This window comes from Arachis ipaensis, chromosome B2 (assembly GCF_059453495.1).
Source record: "Arachis ipaensis isolate K30076 ecotype BB chromosome B2, ASM5945349v1, whole genome shotgun sequence".
Lineage (NCBI taxonomy): Eukaryota > Viridiplantae > Streptophyta > Magnoliopsida > Fabales > Fabaceae > Arachis > Arachis ipaensis.
The window spans coordinates 35,370,600-35,375,892 of record NC_142437.1 but is presented as its reverse complement, the minus strand read 5'-3'; positions in this window follow the sequence as shown (position 1 = coordinate 35,375,892).

Here is a 5,293-nt window from a genome sequence, read left to right as displayed (position 1 = left end):
AAAATTGAAAAAGGAACGATCATACCATGGTGGGTTGTCTCCCACCTAGCACTTTTAGTTAAAGTCCTTAAGTTGGACAATTGGTGAGCTCCTTGTCATGGCGGCTTGTGCTTGAACTCATCCAGGAATCTCCACCAATGTTTGTAATTCCAATGGCCTTCGGGATCCCAAACTAGGTGCAGAAAGCCTTCAAGCAAGGTAAAGCAAGTGACAAGGCCCCAAGAGTGTTGATTTCTAGACTGAATTCCGGGGTCCCAGACCTTGCCTTTGCACCCGTCTTCTTGTTGACCATCTTTGTTCCAACTGGGTGGTAAGCAATCTGAATTCTCACTGAGGCATCCAAACAGCTTCCTAGATCCATACAATTTCATATTCTTCCAACCATGATACTTCAGTTTGGAGCATGCAACCATATTGAAGCTTGCATGACAATTCTTACCACTAACCATCTCCCTCTTACTCTTATAGCCACAAAGAGCTCTAAGTTGACCATCTGTCTCAAGTAAACCATATTCAAGTGGGATGAGAAAGCTAAGGGATATGAATTTTACCCACTTGAATGTTGTGAAGGATGATGGTGACTTAAGCGGAGAGGTCTCCAATAACTTTGGCAAGGTGATTTCAAGCTCCACTCCCTTGTGCTCTTTGACAACTTCCACCTCTTTGCAAACTTCTTCAATTTCAACCTCTTCCTCTTGGTAGCTTTCTTCCAATTCAATCTCTTCTTCATTACTTACGAAGGGCATGGGAGGTTATGCTTCTTCTTCTTTAATTTCCATCGCCTGATCAACCTCTTCAAAATCTATAGCTATGATATGCCTTGGAGGTTGTACACCCTCTTTGGCATCAAATTCAAATGTCTTGGAAGGAGGTTCTATGACTGGACTTTTCCATGGACGTTCCGCATCTCCTAAGTCTTCGACCACTTCTTCCTTTTCAATGATTACGGCTTCCTCCAATTGTTCCAATACAAATTCATGCTGCTCACTGTCCACCGGAGTTTCTAGCTTCTCCTTCATGCTGCGTTCTTTAGTAGATTCTCCACATGAAGCCATGGGAGTTCCTTAAGTGTCCGAACGTTGGAAAGCTAATCGATTTATTAACTCGCCTAAGGCGGCCACGAAATTTAGCACACTCTTATTCATCTCTTTTTGCCCTTGAAGAATAACACTAAGGGCGTTGTTATCCAATGGAGGTTGGGGTGGATAGGAGGGTTCATTATTTTGGAGAAAGGGTTCATAATAGGAGGGTGGTTTTTCTTGATAAAGATATGGAGATGGTGAATATTGAGGTGGTGGTTCTGGGTGTAGTTCATATGGTGGTTGGTGTGGTGGATAAGGATTAGGGTCATATGGAGGTGAATGGTTATAGGTGGCTTGTGAGTATGGTGGTTCAAAGCTATGTTGAGGAGGTGGTTTATAGGCGTATGATGGGGCTTGTCGGTAATTACAAGGGGGTCCACCATAACTATTGTCTCGACATGCATTGGTAAAGGGTCGTTGTCCATGGTAGTTTGGAAGGTGTTGTTGCCTAAAGGGTTGATCAGATCCTCGTGGCTCCATCCATCTCTGATTGTTCTGACCTTGATGCATGTTCCTGTTATAGCTTCCATTCCTTACAACAACATTAGAACCAAACTCAAAGCGATGGGGGTGAGAACTCATAATAACAAATAAAAATTAAAAATGAAAATAAAAACAATTTTAAATTAAAAAGTTATTGAAATTTAAATTTTGAATTTGAAAAAATTAAATTTTGAATTTTGAATTTTAAATTTTAAAATTTGAATTTTGAAATTTAAAATTTTGAAATTTGAAATTTGAATTTTAAATTTTGAATTTTGATTTTTTTGAATTTTAAATTTTGAAATTTGAAATTTGAAATTTGAAATTTGAAATTTGAAATTTGAATTTTAAATTTTGAATTCTGAATTTTGAAAAAGTTAATAATATAAGATAAAGATTTAAATTTTGAAATTTGAATTTTGAATTTTGGAAATTAAATATTGAAATTTGAAATTTGATTTTTGAAATAAGATAAGATAAGATTTTGAAAAAGATATGATTTTTGAAAAATATTTGAATTTTGAAATTTAAAACTAAGATAAGAAAGATAAAAAAGTTTTAAAATAAAAATCTGAATTTTTAAAAGGAAAATTCGAAAATTCAATTAAAATAAAGAGAAAAGATATTTTTGAATTTAATGAGGAAAGAGAAAAACAATAAAATGACACCAAACTTAAAATTTTTAGATCAAAACGAAGAAAACAACTAAGAACAACTTGAAGATCAAGATGAACACCAAGAACAAATTTTTGAAAAATTTTTAATAACTAAATAAAAACCAATAATCTCTTAATTTACGAAAAAGCAAAAATAAAAACAAAAATAAAAACAAATAAACAAGCAAAAGAAAATATTTACATTAACCAATAATAAGGCACACGTTTGCAATTCCCCCGCAACGGCGCCATTTTGACGATCGGGTTTTTCTATCGGTAAAGAAATTGAGAAATATAATCGCGTTGTAAGTACAGCTTCTAGACCAACAGAAAATCCTTTCGTACAAATATTTTGGTTGTCACAAGTAACAAACCCCTAAATAAATTGATAACCGAAGTATTTAAACCTCGGGTCATCTTCTCAAGGAATTGCAGGGAGGTGTTCTTATTATTGGTTATGGGTCTTGTAAATCGGGGGTTTTTAAAATAAGGAACAGGTACTTTAAATGACAAGAAAAATAAATAAATAACTATAAAATAAACTCTTGACAAGATATGAAAATTCGGAAGTCCTATCCTAGTTATCCTTATCGATGGTGATGAGAATTGAGTTTTAATCCCACTTAGTTAACCTTTACTAAAGCAAGGCAAAGTCAAGTGGACTAATTAGTTAGATCCTCAAGTCCTAGCCAACTCCTAAGAAAGGACTAGAGTTAGTGAAATTCAATTCAATTAGAAAAAATAATAATTAACAACCATGATAAGTTTGATAACTCAAGAGTCTCCAGTTAATCAATTAAAGCCAAGAATATAAAAAGCTAAATAAGAATCATAAATCTGAAATACTTCAATTGCATTAATAAGAGAAAATCAATCTAAACATAAAGAGTTCATAAGCCAAATTGGTAACATAAGTCAGATACGAATAAAAGCATTAGAATAATTAAAAATATAAAAGGAATATTGAACCTGAGAGGAAGTTGAAATCCTAAATCCTTTAAGAGGAATCCTAATCCTAAAATCTAAGAGAGAGGAGAGAACCTCTTCCTCTAAAAACTACATCTAAATTATGAAAAGTGAATAATGGAAGACTTCTCTATGAATGGATACATTCCCCCACTTTATAGCCTCTAATATGAGTTTTTTGGGCCAAAAACTGGGTAAAAAACAGCCCAGAAATCGCCCCCAGCAATTTCTGTTACGTTTAGATCGCGGCAAAGTGACGCGGAGGCGTCGTCCACGCATTTGCGTGGATTGCATTTTTGCCAGGTCACGCGTCCGCGTGATCTACGCGTTCGTGTCTTCTGGCTTCGAAGCAACTATGGCAAATTATATATCGGTACGAAGCCCCGGATGTTAGCTTTCCAACGCAACTAGAACCACATCATTTGGATCTCTGTAGCTTAAGTTATGGTCGTTTTAGTGCGAGAGGGTCAGGCTGACAGCTTTGCAGTTCCTTCAACTTCTTGTATTCCTTCCACTTTTGCATGCTTTCTTTCCATCCTCTAAGCCATTCCTACCCTGTAATCTCTGAAAATACTTAACACACATATCAAGGCATCGAATGGTAATAAGAGAAGATTAAACATATCAAAATTAAGACCAAAGAAGCATGTTTTCAATCATAGCACAAAATCAGGAAGGAAAATGTAAACTCATGCAAATCATATGAATAAGTGTATGAAAGATTGATAAAATCCACTCTATTGAGCACAAGATAAACCATAAAATAGTGGTTTATCACCCTCCTATCCATTAATACTCAAAGCCTTGGATCCTTTTTATTACCCTTGCCTTTTGGTTTAAAGGGTTACTGGCTTTTTGCTCTTGTCTTTTGGTTTAAAGAGCTATTGGCTTTTTCTGCTTGCTTTTCCTTTTTCTTTCTTTTATTTTATTTTTTTTCGCAAGCTTTGTTCTTCACTGTTTTTTCTTGCTTCAAGAATCAATTTTATGATTTTTCAGATTATCAATAACATTTCTCCTTTTTTGTTATTCTTTCAAGAGCCAACAATTTTAACATTCATAAACAACAAATCCAAAAGACATCTGCACTGTTCAAGCATTCATTCAGAAAGTAGAAAGTATTGTCACCACATCAAAATAATTAAACTAATCTCAAGGATGAATTCAAAATTCATGTACTTCTTGTTCTTTTGTAATTAAAGCATTTTTCATTTAAGAAAGGTGATGGATTCATAGGACATTCATAGCTTTAAGACATAGACACTTGAACACTAATGATCATGTAATAAAGACACAAACATGAATAAACATAGAGCATAGTAAACGAAAAACAGAAAAATAAAGAACAAGGAAATTAAAGAACGGGTCCACCTTAGTGATGGCGGCTAGTTCTTCCTCTTGAAGATCTTATGGAGTGCTTTAGCTCCTCAATGTCTCTTCCTTGCCTTTGTTGCTCCTCCCTCATAACTCTTTGATCTTCTCGAATTTCATGGAGGAGGATAGAATGCTCTTGGTGTTCCACCCTTAGTTGTCCCATGTTGGAACTCAATTCTCCTAGGGAGGTGTTAATTTGCTCCCAATAGTTTTGTGGAGGAAAGTGCATCCCTTGAGGCATCTCAGGGATTTCATGATGAGGAATTTGCTCATGCTCTTGTTGAGGTCCATGAGTGGGCTCTCTTGTTTGCTCCATCCTTTTCTTAGTGATGGGTTTGTGAGATGAATCTCTCCATCTCCCATGACTCGGATGTGGAAGCAATTGTCTTCCCTTTCCTCTTTCTAGAGGTTTCTCCGGCCTTTGGTGCCATTAATGGTTATAGAAAAACAAAAAGCAATGCTTTTACCACACCAAACTTAAAAGGTTTGCTCGTCCTCGAGCAAAAGAAGAAAGAAAGTAGTAGAAGAAGAAGAAAATAGAGGAGATGGAGGGAGATATGTGGTTCGGCCAAGGGGTAGAAGTAGTGGTTGTAATGTGTGAAAATGAAGGAGTGGTGAGGGGTTTATATAGGGGTAGGGGGAGTTGATTGGTGAAGGGTATTTGGGAAAGAGTGTTATGAAAAGGTGAGAGAGAAAGAGAGAGAGAGAGAGAGAGAGAGAGAGAGAGAGAGAGAG